At 37.1% G+C, this 21440-nt stretch overlaps 1 pseudogene; it reads right to left on the bottom strand.

Moving 5' to 3' along the window:
• Positions 1–17939: 17939 nt before the first annotated feature.
• On the bottom strand, positions 17940–20942 carry LOC122037178 (annotated as a pseudogene).
• Positions 20943–21440: the final 498 nt, after the last annotated feature.

The following is a 21440-nucleotide window of genomic DNA, read 5'->3' as shown; positions in this document are numbered from 1 at the left end:
ACGATAAAATCAACTTACCTCTTCTGCCGTCTAGGCAGGCGTGTAGTAAAACAAATCCAATAAAACTCATAGGCAATAAGAATCCATACAAGATCCAATTGTATCAACACAAACAAGTCCAAACATAGTCTAAAACAAGAAAGACTAAAAGTTTAACACGACGTCCTTGTGGACTGCAAGGGACTAGCGACTGGAACTCTCCTGACAGCATCAACCTGAAAATAGTAAATATCCACGGGGGTGAGTTAACTCCTCAGCGGGTAACAACTGATATGCATAATAAAGAAAATAACATCTAGCACTAATCATGCGTACAGTCTCCTGATACTAGAAGGATAAATGTAACTAAAATAAGTAGGAGAAAACTGTACTAACCAGGACCAGGGTATAAGGATATCAAGGTCATCAGACCGGAAGTGACATAAATCCTGTATGCATGTCAAACATATGCATCCATCCAAATGCATCAAATAAATGCAGCAAACACAAACACAACCAATAATTGCATCATATATATGATGCCAATGACATGTCCTGGTCACCCCTACTCTCCAGTCAGCCGTCTCACATACGATGGTAAGACCGAGTGGGTAGGGCGGTGACAACCGTGCACTCTGCCATCAGTACACCTGATGAGTGACCGAGTGGACGGGATGCTGTCGGAGTACACCTATCCTCCTTACCCCAAATCATAAATGGGGGAGGTCAATGCTCTCATCTCCCGGTACACGATGACGGAGAGGGATCCCTGTCCTGCTACAACGCTGCGTCACACTAACCCATGAGTGGACCAACGGAGCCCTTGACAGAGCACCTGCTGCAACACACCCTGCCTGAATATACCACTAACCCATGAGTGGTCGTGTGTACAGATACATGTAACTAACGATGTGCTCAACAATAATGGAGCCAACAATCGCACAACATGCAATCATGCGAATGGTGCATGACACTAAGCATGACAATATCCTGAACCAATCCATATATATAAAATGTGTACCCTAGAATAAATTGACCTAATCAATGGTCTAGGTACACAGCTCAGATAAGGAATCAAAAACCCTAGCTCCTGAACATAATAGAAACATGGTTGTGTCACTACCTCTATAAATAGGCATAATCAGGTATACACTAGCATGATGTGCAAAATAAATAAACAAGCAAGCATGTAACAGGTCAGGTAGTGATCAACCGAAACAGATAACAAAACACAATCATTGCTATATGTTATAAACATTACTATGCATATCAAATGACATAGAGTCAAAGTACCCGCCTCCAAGCGAAAAGTCCAATCTGTCCAAATACGAAGTCGAAATACTCGTCTCACGTCAAAGTCCTGTGTCACAATATTTAGTTTAGTTAATCCTATCATGCATCCATTAACTAAACTAAATCCTAATCCATTGATCAATTAGGGTTAACTTCATTAACCTTAACCCTTCCCTTATTCAATTGATCAGATCTATATATAACCAACCTACTCAAATAAACTCGAATATATTTTATTCTTAACCTTTCCTAGTTCAAATCCTGAGCATGCTGCTACAAATAATAATAATAAAAAAATCTTCCATTCCTTACCTCACTTCACAGCCACGGTGGAAACCAGGTGCTGCTGGAGGGAATTTCTGCCGGAAATCCCACAGAACAAAACCTTGCCTCACTGGAATCAACCGGATCCAGAAGACAAGATTAGAATCCAACACAACAACCTATCACCAACACAAGTTTAATTTGACCTCCTTACCACAGATGAGTGTTAACAGTGCAAAGACCAACGATGGCACGGATCCGTTGTCGCGTGGAAGCAAGGGAGAAGGCACCGACTCAATCTGGTGGCGCCGAACCAAACTAGGGTTTGTAGGTGGCACGACAGAACTTGGTGATCAGCCTTGTCCTCGGCGCACCCTCCCTATCCCCGGCGATCTAAGCACGGGTCGCTGTGAGGAGGGCTCGGCTCTGATGAGAGGAGATCGGGGAATTAGGGCACGGTGTGGAGGTGGTCGGCGCTGTCCTGTGCGGCGGCGACGCTCTACAAAGGAAGAGGGCGTCGGCGGTGCGGCTCAGATCTACGGCACAACGGTCGGTGCTCGGGAGAAGTGAGGAAGAGAGGAAAGGGGATCGACAACCCTCGGCCGCGGCTTTAATCGCGAGGAAACCGTCACGTGCGACAGTTAGGGCACGCAAGGGGACGACGGCTCGGCACGAGGAGGAGGCGTCAGCTCGAGGAGAAGGGTTGGGTGAGGGGCTCGGGCATGCGGGTGAGAATGAGAGAAAAATAAAAAGGAAAGGAAAAGGAAATAAAACTTTTCCTCATTAAAACAGGGTAGCCTAAACAGGCTTTCCCGGGATCCAAATTTTATCCCCGTTAACTCGTCCATACAAGCTCCGATAAATTCTCGAAAAATTTCCAAAAATTTCAAAAAATTCTTTTATTATTATTCGCCATTTTTCGGTATTTTACAAAATAAATAGAACACACCTTCCTTCTTTAATCAATAACACACCATATAAATAATATTATTTCCAACTTATCGAGCCTATTAATTTAACAAATAAATCTCATCCTTTGACCAATTAAAGAAATAAATAGTAAGTACATGTGCTCGTTATCATATCGGTATTAAGAGTACGCACATCCATAATAACATAGGTTTTGTTCTTTTATGCAGTCAGTATAAAAGAAACAACCTCAAATGGTCTTGCTCTATACACACATAGTGTACTAGTGTAATTTTATAGTCAAGATAAACTAATACCAAATTATACTACAACCATTCCAATAGTTTGTCTCAATCCATCTAGTTGTGAGCTTCTATTTATAATTTATAAGGAACTAATAACATGATTTTCTGTGTGACACCACACACTATGTTATCTGCAATATAAATTAAATGGACAACTGCTGACATTTGACCGATGTGATTCTCATTTCAAAATAAATGTTTATACAAAAGTAAGGTTTTTAGTATACATTCTAACAGAGCTAGCATCCTCTTGAGTCTTATAGGGAAACACATGCTCAAAGAACGAAACATTTCATGATTATATTATCGAATTCTTGTATATCTCTGGTATTTGTGAATCATACACAACAAACTGATACACGCTGCTATTCTGTGCATATCCAATAAATATACAATCAAGAATCTTTAGTCCTATCTTGATCCTTTTTGGATCATACACTAACACTTTGGCAAGACACCCCCACATTCATAAATATTTGTAGGGCGGTTGTCTTCTATTCCATAACTCATAAGGGCTCTCATCTATTTTCTTTCGGACCACCTTATTTAAAAAGTATTTAGCTGTTAACACAACTTCCCCCTACATGAACTCCATTTTGCTGAGAAAGTATAAGGAGTTGTTGTTTCGTGTCTGATTCTATGTTCAGCACACAACTCAGTGAAGGTATTCACCGCCTCTGTCACTTCGAACCACCTTAATCCTTTTATTAAGTTAGTTTTCAACCTCATTTTTATAGAGAGCAAATTTCTCTATAGCTTCATCCTTACTTTTGAGAAGATACACATAATAATATTTTATGTTATCATCTATAAAAGTGACGAAGTATTTATTACCACCACGTATTGACGTACCTTTTAGGTCGCACACGTCAGTGTGGATTAGGTCAAGTGGTTCGTTACTTCTTTCAATAAGTTAAAAGGATAACCTTGTCATTTTCGCTTCAACACAAATCTCACACTTGTATTTTGAGTCAAGGTGGAAGGTAAGTATACTTTGCATATTTATTAATCTACATAACATATCGCATGTCCTAGTTACCATGCCACAAACACGAATACTCAAGCATATAAATGGAAGAACTTTAATTTTTATTTATCTTAGGCCTAATGGTCATTACATTGAGCTTGAATAGCCCATCAGAAACATAGCTCCTTCGATCAATTCTTTCCCTAATCAATTCTTTCCCTCGATCACTTCCTTTCTCTCAACCTCCTTTTGACTCTCTCTTTCTCTCTCACTCTCTCATTCTCTTGAGCACACTTGACTTCAAATAGCTTTCGATTGTCTAGATAATTTACTTTGTAAAATTGCCTATTGCTTAATCAATAGTCCTTATGGATCGATATTTTTTATTACTTGACGATTTAATTGTGCATTTACGGTGAGACAACAACATGTAGAGAACTACATAAAGTCTCATAACAAGTCACATCCAATGAACTAGTTATCCTTAATCAGCATCCATATATTAACTCTCAACATTCTAATATTTCTAGCCAGTGAGGACCGACTACTTAGATAAATCAAGGAGCATAACATATGCTAGTCTTACAGAATTGATAATGTTCAATCTCATCAATTCATCGACTAGAGAATATTTCAATACGTACATAATTACATATGGAGAGATACTCACTAATTATGATCCAATCACAATTTCTCTTATACTATGTATTTTATTGTAGACTTCATTAATTGAGTTTAAGATCAATATTATATACATATAAAATGCACACTCAAATAAGGAATTTAATTTATCTAATGATACAATATCTAAAACGATTATTTTAGGACACCTTTAAAATATAATAGATAATCTTAACTCCCTAGATAGTGTTAAAGTCCCAATTTGACACATTTATAAATTCCATCATATTTGTGCCAATTTGATTAATATCAAATCCTCAAGTTCTTATTGGAACATTTTAATCTTTTTAAAAGTAAAAGTCAACTTCTTATTTTCAAGATATCACAATACCTTGAAAATATTTTAAAATGTCAACTTCACTATGGTTGAATTAACTACCCTATCGAATAGAGTTGACACACTCTAAACCATTTAGTGTGAAGAGAACAAACTCCTAGGAACCTAAAACCTATTGGTACTCCTTGGGTGTACTAGGTCTAGGGATAACTTCCCTAAATACCTTCCTAATGACTTTCCTAAGCTTTTTAGAAGCCTTAGTTATACTAGTCTCCTCAAGGTCAACTCTAGGAATAACTTTCCTTGTAACCTTGGCTTGACTCCTAGACCTAGGATTAGTTCCATAATTATATGGAATGAAGACATATTTTTCTTGGACTTAGGTTTGTTTCCCGAACCCTTCTTGTCCATAAATGGCTCTTGTCTTTCTAATCCTAAGCTTTGTTTCTTAGACCCTTTGACATTATTTGTCATTGTCTTTAGGGTCTTATTCAATTTTTCAAGTCTTGACCTTAAGACTTGATTTTCAAAGCTTAAGTCCCCAAACATTGATTTTTTATTTTTCTTTTGGACATTTATTTTTTTAGGCATAGGTCTAAATTCCTTATAGTTGCCTAGATTGTTTTTTACCTTTCTATCCTTAGGTAAGGTAGTTCTAGTACCATATGATTTATAATTCTCCTTAGAAATATCGTGCTTCCTATTTTCATAATAACAAGCACTAAAATCTTAAAATTTAAATCTAGCGTGCCTTTTTATAATGATATAAAGAAATACCATTAACTAATGGTATCTTAGTTTGGTTCTTAGAAGCTCCCCTTTGATTTGAGTTTCCATTTTTGATCTTAGTCTAAATCCTCCCCCTTAGACATTGATTCCAATAATGTCCCTTTCAATTGTAAAAGAAGTACACAATGCGTTCCTTGCCCTTTCGTATTACGGGGTCGACCTCTTTTGACTTCTCCTTTATCTTGGATATCACTTTATCTTTCTTCTTCATTAATCTTGAACATTTGCTCTTATAGTACTCATTCTTCCTACACTCCAAACATATGATATGATTTTAATTTTTATAAATGAAAATAGTTATACCTTCATGATTTGTAGAGTTGGCACATGCTCCTTCATTGATTTCGGATGTAGACACTTCTTCTTGTTCCAGTATCAATGAACTACATGCCCCCTCATTCATTGAGGTGAATGCCTCTTCAATTTTATCCTTTGATGTTGAGCATATATATCTCAACCTCCAAAACCTCTTATTCTTCATCCAATGAGTTTCCTTCTTTGGATTTAACATCATTTTGTATTAAGGTAGGATGTTCATGAAGCTTTGCCAACTTGTTCCATAGCTCCTTGACATTTTGATATTCTCTTATCTTGCACAAGAGATTGTTAGGTAACAAATTAACCAACAATTTGGTTATCTTATCATTTTCCTTAGATTTCTTGACTTGCTTTTTGATCCATTTATTCTTTCAAAGAGGTTCTCCATTTTTGTCTTTGGAAGGTTCAAATCCTTCTAAGAGAGCATACCATTGCTTTATATACATCATTAAGAAAATTTTTAAACTTGATTTCCAAAGATCGAAGCTTCCCATTTCATTTTGAATGATGGAAGTGCTCAGACGTCAAATCCTAATCCATCTCAAAAATCTATTTTTGAACTTGAGCTCCTTTGATGATAAGTCTTTGACTTGTTAAAATTTAGGGCTCTTCTTCTTCCTCTATCTCTTTGCTCCTTCTAGCGATTAGTTCAGTGAAGAGCGGTCTCACTCTGATGCTATTTGTTAGGACATGTATAAGCTAGAGGGGGAGGGGTGAGTAGCCCGCTTCGCTTCCTTGAACTTGAAGTTGTAGCAGAAATTTGAAGCGAAGAATTCATAATGTTAATACTTGGATTTTACTTGGTATCCACCTTTTTGAGGTGACTGATCCAAGGGTTTGACTCTCTCTCATAGCTTCAATATGAAAACCTCGTTTCTAGAGACAGAAAAACCTTGTACAAACTCGAACATGAGAATACAACAAGAAACATAAATAAAATTACAAATAAAATCGAAAATAACTTTACAACAATGAACCTTGCTTTGTTTGGTTTTTCTTATTTGGGTAGCCTCTTGATGCTTAGAAAGTACAGTAGCACTTGTCATGAAAACATCAAGAATAGGCTGCTTGTTCTCTTTGTGAAACCCTCCTTTTTAGGGTTTCTTTTGGGTTGAAAAATGCCTCCTGATCGATTAACTTTACTCCTAATCGATTGTCATGTCAGATCGATAGTTTAAAACCTATAGAATAACTCTTTTTCACCAGTATAATTGATTAGTGAGTCATACCAATCGATTACCAACTTCTAATTATTAACTTAATCAATTCTGAAGCTTTATGCTCTTTGCGAAAATACTCTAATCGATTGGCCTAAACCAATCGATTCCAACCCTCACTGTGCTCTTGCAAAAACACTCTAATCAATCGATTGACGATCAATTGATTATGACCCTCACTATACTCTCATGAAAAAGCTCCCAATAGTCCCCTCGGATGGGTCTAGTGGCTAGCGCATGAGGTGTTGCCACAATGAGGTCTGAGGTTCGAATCTCGACAAAGTCAAGGTAAATACCTTCCTTATGTTCTAGTCATTATTCTAAAGGCTAGAAGTCGCCCGTGATTTACCTCCTTCGTGTTGGCCCTGGGACGGATGGCGGGGGCGCTGAGGGTGAGCGTATTCGCCTTTTGTCACAATGAAAAAACTCCCAATAAATTAGCCTAATTGATTGGCCAAAACCTAATCGATTGACTTAAGCCTAATTGATTTTAACTCTCATCGTGCTCTCGCGTAGAAGCTCCCAATAGATTAGCCAAATCGATTAGACTTGAGCTATTCGATTGCCAACCCTAAACTCTGAACCTGAGTTAGGGTTCCTTTGTCCAATCCTAAAATCATTCATAACTCATTGGGACTTTTCGTTACCTAATATCCGGTTAATCTTGACCTACCATGGCTTCCTTACCAAATGCATGGTCAACCTTTGACCCACTTAGACTTTTCCCTTGCCTAGCCCCGCTAGGACTTTCATTGCTTAGTTCCCAATTAGGTCTTCCACTACCTAACCCCACTAGGACTTCCATTGCCTAGTCCCGCTAAGACTATCTATTACCTAACCTCTAGTTAGGACTTTTCTAGTCAAGTATTTGGTCCCCCATTGACATACTTGACTTTTCTTTTACACATGATCAAACATAGAAACTTAAGCTCGGATTAATCTAAGCTTAGTTAAATTAGTTAACCTTGACTTGAAATGATTACACCAACAGAAACATGATTGACATGTATTGCATAGGAGATGAAAATTCAATACAGGATCAACTATCAATTGATAAGTACTTTTGAGCATGTTTTCTCTAAATATTCATTCTAGTGTGAAAGAGAATTAGCATAATTTGAGAACTGCATGATAGATTCTATTTAGAATTTGATCACTAAATAACCCTAAATTTGCATATATTCAAGATGGAGATGAGCAGGCAAAAGTTGATGTGTTAAGGATCGCCCTTTATAAGAATGGAAAGGTTTTAATGCATAATAAAGAGTGTGCAAATATGATATTTTGCACTATCTATATGAGATATGAAAAATGGTATTTAAAAGAATCATAAGCGTCTTATTTAGCATGCAAGGGCACTAAGATTTTAAACTCTTTGTTGGTATTGTTAGGACAATCTGGCAAGTTAGAGGGTATGATTAGCTCCAATCGTTTCTTTAATGATGAGTTACAGTGAAAAATACTCGAAACAATGCTAACACCCAGATTTACTTGGTATCTATCTTAATGAAGTGACTAATCTAAGGATCCACACAGAATACACTCTCCACTATGAAAATACTCCTCGGAAATACTCCGGAGGTGAAACAATCTTGTATAAGCCCTCAACAAGAAATACAATGCAAACAAGAAGAAAATATACAATACAAATGAAAATCTTAGTTGCTTTCTTGTAGCTTGTAAATGCCTCTTGATTGGTTGGAAAGTGCAGCAACACTTGTCTTCCAAAGCTCAAGGATTGGCAGTGAAGAATAGAGAAGAAGCGAAGAAGAAGTTGCATTTGAATCTTTGTCGTCGCCGTTATATCCCGCTGATTAGGACTCTTAATCGATTGACCTTACCCCCAATTGATTACTATGTCATATCCGAGGACATCCAGCCGTCTAAACATCACAACCGCTCTTTTCTTTATCACTTAATTGATTAGCCAATCGACTATAAGCCTTCTTAATTAATCACTCAATCAATTACGAACCCCATAGTTGTCAGAGTGTATACTAAAAGCCTAGCTTTTTGTATAAATGTTTATCTAGAAATAAAAATCACATTGGTCAAATGTCTACATTTATGTTAAATGTAGTTGTTCAATTAATTTATATTTAGATAACATGGTGTGTGGTGTCACATACAGAAGATCATGTTATCAGTTTTTTATAAATTATAAACAGTTGCTTATGACTAAGATGGATAGGAACAAACCATTGGAATAGTCTAGTGTAATTTGGTATTAGTTTATCTTGACTATAAAATTACATTAGTACACTCAGAGTATATTGAGCTGGACCATTTAGGGTAAGCTCTTTTTATACTGACTAAATAAAAGAACAAAACTTTTGTTATTATGGAAGTGTGTGCTCTTAATCATGATATAATAACAAGCACATATACTTAATATTCATTTCTTTGATTTATCAAAGGGTGTGATTTAGCTCGATAAATCAATAGGCCTGATAAGTTAAGAAATGGTATTATTTATATGGTGTGTTGTTGATTATAGAATGAAACTGTGTCCTAGTAATCTAGGTTGATAATGCCCCCAAGAGGAGCTCATAAGGATTGTCATGAAAACCCTGCAGGTGGACTTAATCCGACATGACAATAAGGTTGAGTGGTACTACTCTTGGGCTAAGATATTAATTAAAGTGAGTTGGTAGTAACTCATTTAATTAGTGGACATCCGACATCTTAAACACAGAGAGATTAATACACTCATGATAAGAAGGAGCCCAAAATGTAATTTGGGATTGGTGCGGTAGTTCAATAATAATTCTTTAGTGGTATGAATTATTATTTATGAAATTAAGTTGGTTGTTCGAGGCGAACACAGGAAGCTTAATTTCATCAGGAGACCAAAATCAATTCCTCCTCTCGGTTCCTATCGTAGCCTCTTATTAATAAAGTGTTATACCCACCTTCTTACCCAACCTTAGGTAGCCGGCCAAGCAAGCTTGGAGTCCAAGCTTGGGCCGGTCAAACCAAAGGTTGGGCCAAGTAAAGGTCGCCGGCCCTAGCTTGGAGCCCAAGCTTGGTGTGGCCGGCCATATAAAAATAAAAGAGATTTTATTTAAAATCTTTTCTTATGTGGAAGTCATGGTTTTAAAAGAGTTTAAAATTTAAATCTTTCCTTTTATAGCTTTCTATAAAAGATTAAGAGAAAGGTTTGATATCTTTCCTTATTTGTAGTTAAAAGAAAGATTTTAATTTTTTATAAAACTTTCCTTTTTTATAACCATCCTCATGGTTTTAAAAGAGAGTTTTAAAAATTATAAATCTTTTCTTTTATAACTTTCTACAAAAGATTAAAAGAAAGATTTGATATCTTTCCTTATTTGTAGATTGAAAATGAAGATTTTAATTTTAAGAAAACTTTTCTTTTTTGTAACCATACTCATGATTTTAAAAGAGAGTTTTAAAAATTATAAATCTTTCCTTTTATAGCTTTCTACAAAAGAATAAAAGAAAGATTTAATATCTTTCCTTATTTGTAAATTTAAAAGGAAGATTTAATTTTGAAGAAAACTTTTCTTTTTGGAAATCATCCATATGTTTTAATAAGAGAGATTTTAATTTATAAAAGTTTCCTTTTATAACCAACCATGAAGGGAAAATTAATAGATAAATTTTTATTTTAAAAATTTTCGCAAACAAATAAGGAAGTTTTAATTTTGTGTTTAAAACTTTCCTTATTTGTGGTGCTAGAGGTGGTTGACCATAATAAAGGTTTAAAGGAAATTTTATTAAATTTCTTTTCATTGGCAAAGAGAATAAGGAAGTTTTTATTAAAACTTTCCTTATTTATCAAGACCAAGGAATATAAAAGAGAGGGTAGAGGTGCCTTATCAAAAAATAACTCTCTTCTATTCCTCTCTCTTTTCTTCCTTGGTAGTGGCCTGCCCTATGATCTCTTCCTCTCTTCTTCTAGTGGCCGAACCTATCATCCTCTTGGAGCTTGTTTTGGTGGCCGGATTTGCTTGGAGAAGAAGGAGAGAAAGAAGGCTTTGCTCCCTAGTTTTTCCTTGGAGCTTGGTTGGTGGCCGAGACTTGCTATCTCATGGAGAAGGTTGCTTGGCCGAAACTTGGAAGAAGGAAGAAGAAGACTTGATGGATTCTCATCTCGGTAGATCGTCGCCCACACGACGTCCGAGATAAGAAGAGGAATACGATAGAAGATCAATAGCTTGTTGCATACAAAGAAAGGTATAACTAGTAATTCTTTTCCGTATCATACTAGTCTTCTTTGTATGAATTCCAAACACAAGAGGCTAGTGATTCTAAGTTTCAAATTTATGTTTCGATTTGTGTTTCTTTTCTTTTTCGATCTTGTGATTCGATTATTTTAGTGGTTAAAACTAGGGTTACTATAATTAGATTAAATATTGAATTTCTTTGAAAGGCTTTGTCGAGGCAGTGGTGGATGATCTCATACCCAAGAAGGCCTAGTGTCTCGCTATATTTGACTTGGGAGCCGATCTCAGAAATAAATATTTAATCAAATTTGTAACATAGATGGATTTGGATCAATAATATTAAGCATCATTTGCGATCCAAGTCTAAACCTCTAAGCACAGATAAGTTAAATTTGGAATCAATAATGTTAAGTTCCGTTTGCGATTCCTAATTTAATTTCTAAAGAATACAATATGTTGTTAGGAAAGGTTTAGGACTTGTACAAAATTTTTGTACAGGAAAACTGGTACGATATTCCGAGTAGCAACCAATAATAGTTCACTCGCAAGTTCTCCTAATCGATTACACAATCGATCATGCTCTCACCAGGAAGCTACTGTGCTTCACAAAAAACTCCTCTAAATTAGTCAGTTGATCAATCAAGAGGTTGTTGTTTGTCGCGATGAAAACATGCCCAATCGATTATCTGATCAATTGGAGCAACCCAATCGATTGGGAATGCTTATGTCCATCGCGTTCACGCGACCAAGCTTAATCGATTAGCTAATCGATTAAGCCTCTCATGATATACTCAATCGATTGGAAAGAATTCCAATCGATTCAGCATGGTGCAATGCACTTTGTTTCGCAAAAAATTAATTCCAATTGATCACTTGATTAATTGGGTTCATGATGAATCGATCACTTGATTGATTCACCATGCACTTCGTGAAGAAATGCGCTTAATCGATCAATTGATCGATTGGTACAGGTCTCAATCAATCATCTGATTGATTACTGTGATTATTGCTTAATCCAAGTTTAGGATTCCCTTGCCCAATCTCCGATCACCGTGACCTGTTGGAACTTCTCCACCAAGTGTCCGGTCAACCTTTTGACCCACTTGAACTTTGTCAACTTTCCTTTGGACTTCCGATCACCAATTGCGGTCCTCCTTGATCCATTTGGATTTTTCTCTTACCTAACCATGATTAGGGCTTTCCTTTGCCAAAATGTGATCCTCGTTGACCCATTTGGACTTTCCTTTACCTAACCATAGTTAGAACTTTCCTTTACTAATGTGCGATCCTTCTTGATCCACTTGGACTTTGCTTGTCTAACCACAGTTAGAACTTTCCTGGCCAACGTGCAATCCTCCTTAACCCACTTGGACTTTCCTTTGCCAACGTATAGTCCTCCTTGATCCACTTAGACTTTCCTTGCTAACGTGCGGTCCTTCTTGATCTACTTGGACTTTGCTTTACCTAACCGCAGTTAGAACTTTCCTTTGCCAACGTACGATCATCTTGATCTACTTGGACTTTGCTTTGCCTAACCGCAGTTAGGACTTTACCATTGCTAACCCCTAGTTAGGACTTTACTAATCAAGTATAGGTCCTCGATAACCTACTTGACTTCTCTCAAATATGTCCCACAACATATTATCTAGATATATTGTCCAAACATGTTGCCCACAATATATTGTCCAAATATCAAAACTCAAGCTCGACTCCATTCGAGCTTAGTCAAACGGGTCAACTTTGCCCAAGGATGATTGCACCAATAATCTCCCAACTATTTTTTCCTTTTTGATATTTGATAATATGTTTAAATTAGGCTAACCCATATTAGCCTAACTCCAACTTCATCTATGTCAAAGCATGAATGTGGATTTCTAACTTAAATTCCACATCCCCCCTCCGACACACATAAAAAACTCTTTACTTTAAGAATTAATTTTGTTAAAGGAATGCAATGAAAGTCTCATACATTTCATTGTATCCTATGCTCACCCTTAAGCATATATCACCTGCTCAACCTTGAGCAGGCTCACCCTTGAGCATATGTCGTATCTCACCCTAGAGCACCCATACATCTACAATAAAGATTTCAAATCTTCCATTATTTCCAATGCTCATCCTTGAGCACTCATAACAATGAAGGTTCCAAAAAAAATTTAAATCATGTCGTTTAAGGAGAAACTCCTCCTCAAACATGTCCTAAACTTTTATCATTGTACCAACAATGACTTGGAGTTCCTAAACCTTTAGAAAATCCAAAATTTAAAGTTTTGAGGTTCAAAATTCAACTTTAAAACTAAACCTCCTTCTAAACTCTAAGTTAGTCTTCTTTAACCATTTCGTTGTTGTTTCCATCAAGAAAATTTCTCTTAAATACTTATAAATGCATTTCAGAGAGTTAGGGACGGTTAACTTGATTAAACGTGACTTAATAGACTGAAATTAGACCATTTAAACCAAAATTAAACTTTCTAATTGATTGATTTTAGCTACCAATCGATTCGGGCACCTCTTAATGGATTGAAGTTAGCTTTCAATCGATTACAACCATCATCAATCGATCAGTTGATCGATCACTTTAAATTTAGCATATACAATTCAAAGTAGTAAAAACTCATAGATTCGGGGCTCAACTCTTGAAATCCCCGGAACTAGCAGTACACTTCCCTTACAAGTTTTCTTTTACACTCCATGCACCATATAACATTCCAATGAAATAAAAAAAATTAACTGCAATTAATAAACCACACCCCTACACTCAAACCCATTATGAGTATTTGATCCTGTTCGAGCACTGAGCCGACGGATGCTGGGGATATGACGCTCTCCGCTGTTCTATGGCGTTGACGTGGACCTCTGGCGAACCTGCAAAGAAGCCGAGCCGGGAGAGGTTTCTCGGCGACGACCCTCCGACGTTCAAGTCAGGCAGTGAAGAAGAAGAGAAACAGAGTAACGATACTGTGGCTACAGTGATGAGATTCGCATACCTCCGTCAAAGTATGGGGGTCCTTATATAGGACCCCGGGGAGGCGCGGGCACGCTTCTCGATGTGTGCACGCTTCCCCAAACATACCTCAGTAGGGTTGTATCAGAAAAGCATGTCTGACGCCATTCCACAATCGCCCGAGCATATCCCTGATGTGACGGTGGAAACTTCCACTGTACGATACTCTGTCCGTTCCGGACGCCAACCATGTTGTTTGTTGGCGGCAGGTGTCTCGAAGATGATGTTACCAGCTGTCCCCTTTTGTCCCTTTGCACCTCTTGCCTGTTCCCGGGGCGAGCGGGCCTGGACCAGCCGCTCGACACTCATGACCTCCGGGGATGCGCATACCTCGGACCGGCCGGGGAAGCCCTGCTCATATGCTCAGATGGGATCGCGCCTTATTGTCCTGTGGCTCGGTCGAGCGGTCTGTCTGCTCGGCTCAGAGACTCTTTTACCTTGAGCATCGGAAACCCGACCCCTGGTCGGGCTGTCTTTCGTCGAGCCTGGGAGACCCCCTGGCCGGCTGTTCAGTCGGCCGGATGCTCGGTTGGCCCAGCAGTCCGCTCGGCGTGACCTCTGTCCGCTCGGTCCGACCTTAGGGTTGACCCTCTTGACTATTGACTTCCACGTGTCATTGACCTCCCGCCAATGAGGGTCCCCCGTCCTTACCACCGGATCAGTATTAAAGAAAGGAAAGCTTTTAAACCAGTCAAACATCCTAGAAATCTGAATTCAATACTATTTTATTCTCTCATTCATAAATACTATTTCTTGCGGAATTGTAAGGTCCACGGGAGTGTACTGTCCAGCCCAGTCTAGTCAAGAATTCGAGCCTCCATCGTCATCAGTTTCTTCATCTGCTACAAACCAAACCTAGCGAGTCTAACTCAGCACCACCAAACCATAATAGCAGGAATTACATAAATAGTCGCATGCATCCTTGAATCTACCTTTACTTGAAAATTTATTGTCAAAGAAACAAGTAAGTGAGAATATAGGTATCTACCATAAAACGTTAAATTATGAGTATTACACAGCATTCCATGTATCCTTTAAAATCATCATATTATATATAGCTTTATCCTTTCACATTTATCATATATCATTCTTGGGTGGAGATGCATCATGTATTCTTTATCCTTTGTTCAATTGATTAATCTGTATAACCATAGTACCAGGCAGTGGGGCATTAGCAACTCTCGTAATTAGGTTATGGCCAAATATGAGAATCTAGTATTGGGGTTCTTCTGAGGTCTTGTCCTGTAAACAGGGTCCCTTTGCTCTTACAGATTATTCCATTAATCCTCATCATTATTGTCATTTCATTTTTTTTACATCATTTCTATTAAGGCAAACATGCATCATGACCTTAGCATATCTTGTTAGACTACATAAAGCCTCATTAAACGTTCATACCATTAATATACACTATGCTCAAATAACATGCATATCATCAACTACATGAAGCTCAATGAACGTGAATATCATTAACTACATAATGCTAAATAAACATTCATACCATTAATCTACATAAGACTCAAATAAACATACATGTCATTAACTACATGAAGCTCAATAAACATGAATATTACTAACCACATAAAGTTAAATAAACATTCATACTCCTACACCTCCTCAAATATAAGGTGCCCAGACATTTGTCAAAATCTGCTACACACACCCTTCAACAACTCTCAAACCCTACTGCAAATCACTCCAAATAATCCCCAAAAATCTACTGCTTGTAACCCTCAAATCTCCCTTCGAAACCTACTGTATATAACCCTAGATATTCATCAAAAATCTGCTGCTTATAGCCCTCTAATACTGCATATAACCCCAAATATTCATCAAAAATATGCTGCTTATAGCCCTCTAATCGCGAAACCTACTGCATATAACCCCAAATATTCATCAAAAATTTGCTGCTTATAGCCCTCTAATTCCCCTTCGAAACCTGCTGCACTTAGCCCCAGTCTAGAACCCAGCCATGCGCCAAGCCCTTCCTACGGCCTACACCCTCCTTTCTGTTCCTTTTGGGTTCTCTAGGTGACCAGCAGCAGGCCCAATTGGCAGCAACAACATCCGACAGAATTTAACACCTCCACCATACACACATCTTCAAAAGAACATAATAAAAGTGGTAGGAAGTTAACTGAGCTAAACTTCAAGATTTCCTCCACAAACCAATCCATATTCTGCGCATGCAGATTTAAAGGCATAGAAAGAAAAGAGTTTAAGAGGTGTCGTTGTGCTCGAAGGCTTGGTGTTGGCGCGGATGATGACAAAGAGCAATGATGGGGAGGTCCTTTGGTCTCGTCTTCCTTCAAGAAGTCGTAGAACCACTAGATTCCTCTCTCCCAGCACTCCTTACAGCTGTCGTCGCCGCCTCCTCCCTAGCCTAGCTTGTTCGAGATTTCTCCCTCACCCTCCCCCCTTTGGATTTAATTTATATAGTAGGTGAAATCTAGTCCATTAAACCCAACCCAATGGGATTGGCCCACTAAAATAAATCCCCTCCTAAAATAAATCTCGCCCCAGCCGATGAGAGGAACTATCGCTCGGTCATGAGGATTGTACTAGGATAGGGAAAGTCCTACCCTATATGAGGAGAGGAGTGATCCCTCGGTCAAGAGGATTGTTCTAGGATAGGGCCAATCCCGTCCCAACCGATGCGAGGAGCTATCTGTCGGTCGTGAGGATTGTGTGGTGAGCGCAACATGTTTGCCACGGTCGCTGGGTGCGCGGACAAAAATTAGTAGTAGACAGGTAGCTTGAATAAATTTGTGTGATAAAGTTTTTTCTGGTCATTGTGTTGTGGAATAAAATGATAATGCAAGGATAGACATTAACTTTGGGGAAGAAGAAAAGACCTGATGTTTGTTATTTGATCTTCCCGTGCGTTCCACTGAGGATGACTTGTCACTATCTGCTCCTAAAGAAGAACATCTCCCCCCCAACTCTCCATGTGAGCAACATTCCTTGTTCGATTCAGTCCTTTTTGCCTGCAAAAGATGCCATCAGTTAATGAGCATGGATATGATATATCCTCTATGAAACAATACACATCTCGATAGGAAAACTGTAGTTTAAAATGTTAAATGAACAAGTATAACGACATGATCTAATAATTAAAGGATTAGTTTGATTGCAACTATCATACACTATATGAATTTTTTTTAATGAGCGGTTGACTTAAGGCTGATGAGCCGTCCATTACGAGTACTTCCCAAATTAATATGTCATCTGAAGCATGCCTAAATAATGCTTAAATAAAGGTCTTCGGTGCAAGTGCAGACCGGAGACAGCGAAGAAAAACTATAAGTTGACAATATGAACGGCTAGTCATGCATTAATTACTATCTTAATGTATTCAATCAGGGCCAAAAAGGTGTTGTTGGTGTACTAAAATTTAACTAGACTGAGCTTGCAACTAAGTAACACAATTCAAGTTTAGTGGTTAGGACTTTGAACTCACTTGAAGTAAAAAAAATTAAAGCTGCATCATCAAAGTTGGGAATAGAGCATGGATTTTATGTAAAGTTTGTTTTGCAGGAACTACATATTTCAAACGTTCATTAACTTGCTAAGGATGATGCTCAATTGCTCATAAACGTCAAAAAAAAAAAAAGAAAAACAACAACTGAATAAGAGGCAAAAACATATTCTCATGTTTCAGTTATTAAGCCATCATCTATTGGTTTTCCTTGATTTCACGACTCAGCTATTCTAGCAAAACTGATTGAAAGATAATTTGGATTGCAATATTAACTTAACAAAAAAGCTACAAAAATTGCCTTGATTAGTTTTAGAAGATTAAAGCAAGCGATAGCATCTTGATGTTCAAGCCTTGCAACTAGCAATGTTGTGAAACCATTGGTAGCTATAGCTGAATTTATCTGAGGTGATTTCCTGCATATTTATTTGCTTATTCAGGGTTAGAAACCTGGACATCTTGAGACAATTCAAACAGAAAAGACTAGGGGGAAAAAAATCCATTCTCTTACATAATTATCTTCAGAAAAGGCTCCAAAATGTGCACGGATGTATTGCTCTAGACAGTTCTGGAAGTACTTCACTAATTTCTGAATTGATTCCTTCTTCAGTAGTGCTTGTTCTACTTTCATCTGTCCATTATCATGCGCCAAGCAGACTGCAATTGAATCTAAAGCATACTGGCCCAAGAGTCATCCTTGAACAGGTTCAAGTACATCTCCAATCCTCCATCAGCTCGCAGCTGCTACCTTGAGTTTTGAGAAGCATGATCTATATCTAGCAGAGGCAATGCATATTGTTTGAGTGGTGAATCTGAAGTGATAAAATTCATCAAGTGTGGAATAATTCCATTTTCTACTGCTTGTTCCTGCCTCCTTCTTGTTGATCTTGCAAAGGTTGAATAATGCATTGAGGACCTTCCAAAGATGAGCAAATTAATTTAGACACAGCAAGTAATGAATCTTGTACCAAAGAGAACAAAAAAATGAAGAAAAAAAAATCTTTAAGATTACACACTTCACTATGTATCCGTGAGACGAGATCCTTAGAAAGCTCAAGATTTGGAATCAAATACTTGATTGCATCAGCACGTTGAAGGCTTTCTAAGCAATTTGGATCCATGGACAAATTGTTGATGCACTTGAGGATCTACAATTTGCAATAGAGAAAATTTTTCAGAAGATAGCACTAGTTACCCAGATGAGATAAGGTGCTATAAACTGCCGACGAAGTTCCAACACACCTTCAAGAGAATAGTTGGCTCCATTTTATTGAACATCTGAAAAACTGAGCAAGCAAGCTTTGGCTACACGTGAGATTTCACCAACGTGCCAGCTTGTGCAATTACTAACAGATGATCTGCAACTTTCTCAAGATATTCCCTTGCCACATCATCATTTGATGAAGACACCATCTGTGACAGCAATCCAAATGCATAGTGCTACCAGGTCTAGCATTTAGTACGTCGGATCCATATAAAATACCACTAGTGTTTTGTGATGCTAATCCTGATGTCAAAGCTCCATCATTTATTAATTCCATTGTAGGCAAAACCTTCTTTCTTGCTTTGCTTAAAAGTTTTACATTCGCTCATATCTCGACATCTTTGCATCACACTCTCTCACCCCTAAATAAAGTAAGCAAATGGAATGGAGGCAGATATGAATAGGGGTAAAAAGAACCGGAAAAAGAACATATGGAGGACAGAAATATTGAAAGTGTAAAGCCTTCGATATAAGAACTCTCTTTTGTAATTTTAAGATTTGAATTTAGAATCAATGTTAGTGTCCAAAAGGGAGAGGACAAATGAAAAGTTCAATTATCCATGATGACAACTATCCATATAAGAAGAACCTTTTTATTTCCACAAAGTTGTAAACAAACTAGACCTATTCAGGAAAACATCATTCACCAAGAAAACAACCCACAGCTGGCAAAAATCCAGATATTAAACTTAGTACAATATAATTTAGAGATGTCCTAATTCCTAGCTATAAATCTTAAATTTGGTGGTACAAACATACCCAAACCATACAAGCTAATAGGTGTTACAAGTAAAGTGATTGAGATGAACATGCTGTAAGACCTTTTTGGAAATTCACATTTTTCATGCAATTATTTACAAAACAGCTTGGACTATTACATTGTTATGCATGAAGTTTGTAATAAACTTTTCAAATAGAATAATGAAAGTTTAAAGATTTAGCTAGTAGTAAATCATTATCCAAATAACTGTGTCTAAGATGCAGCAAGCTGCCACAACAAAATAAAATATATGTAAAGTAATACTTATATACTTACACCTAAACTCTGAATATTAAACTGTTTGAATTTCAAAATATAGTAGTATCATGAAGGGCAATGTTACAAGGAGACATCAATAACCAAAAAGAAAGAACACCCATCTTTCAGCCAAAAGGCACAATAAACCCATAATTTTTTAATATCTTGGATTACATAATACAAAAGCTTTATGAGCATGATCATGAAACTCTTCCTCCTAGAAAGATGCTACAAGATATAAGCTAGAAGTTCAACAGACATACAAAATTGCCTTCTTAGTCACTATTGATCAAGCAAAATTTGCATTTCTAGATTTCATCTAAGAATAATGCATAAGTGTGAATTTATATATCTTTAACTCTTCAGAATCCATAAAAAAAGATTAAACAATTAGTTTTAACTAAATATAGCCATAGAAGCAATTAACCATACTTTTAAACTATAGATTGATTATTGATCATATGCACAAGATAACATGTTAACCTGCAAATTCTGCCATCAATGAATCAAGTTACCGTTGTCCTCTTCTCATTTGAAGCATACAATAGTGGCAGTATGTTTTCTTGTCTTTCTTGTCTAGATATATGCCGAACATAATTAAGTTGTCTTGAAACATGCTGAGAAGGTGGTCCCTTTTCTAGAAAACCTAAGAGTGGCCGAATTTGTTTTCTGAGATTATGCTTTTGTGCCTTATCAATAGAACTGCTATTAGTAGAGCTTGTGCCATGATGCCTGGGAAAATTAGCATCCCCACGAGAAGGCTCATGATCCCATATATAGTGTTCATTCTCCTTTGAAGCTTCCAGTATAGCATGGTTAGGGTAGATCTTATCACCATCACCAAAATATTGTTTGTCCAACTGAGTTCTATCTGTCTGTTGAGAATGAGAAACTTGATTCTGTGTTTTCTCTAATGATCCAGATGAAAAAGGATGTTCAAGCTTAGAAGTATCAGTATGACCTATGTCTGAAATTGGTGATTCACCCTGCATGATGGTAGGCCGACTGTGAGGATCTAAAAGACCATATCTTGGTTTTGGAGCTAGCTAATTTTGTGATGTTTTGGTCATAAACTGAACTCTGATATGATTCAAACTTTTAAACGATGTATTCTATGTCATCCTCTCATAGTAGAACGCCACTTGAAATATGACAAATACTAATTAGAAGTATGAATGAGTTCTAAATAGGCGACTAATATTTAGGCAAAAATTTGTATTATTCTTAAATCAAATATAAATACTATCCACTAGAGCATAATAATCAATTTAGAGTTCCAAGTAGAAAAAAAAAGACAATTAACATAATATTAAAAAAATCATGTCAATTTGACCATGTTTTGTTAAAAAATCTAACCAAAAATAATAAAATGGGAGTTTCTAAGTTTTTTTTTTTTGAAAAAAAAAATCTTATTTAGGATTTAGAAAGGCTTCAAGAAATAAATTATTAAATAAGAAATCACTGAAAATTCAATAATATTGGTGTACGAG

The sequence above is a fragment of the Zingiber officinale genome, unplaced genomic scaffold, assembly GCF_018446385.1.
Source record: "Zingiber officinale cultivar Zhangliang unplaced genomic scaffold, Zo_v1.1 ctg242, whole genome shotgun sequence".
In the NCBI taxonomy this organism is placed as follows: domain Eukaryota; kingdom Viridiplantae; phylum Streptophyta; class Magnoliopsida; order Zingiberales; family Zingiberaceae; genus Zingiber; species Zingiber officinale.
Note: the sequence above shows the minus strand (reverse complement) of the source record. Positions and strands in the feature narration are given on the sequence as shown.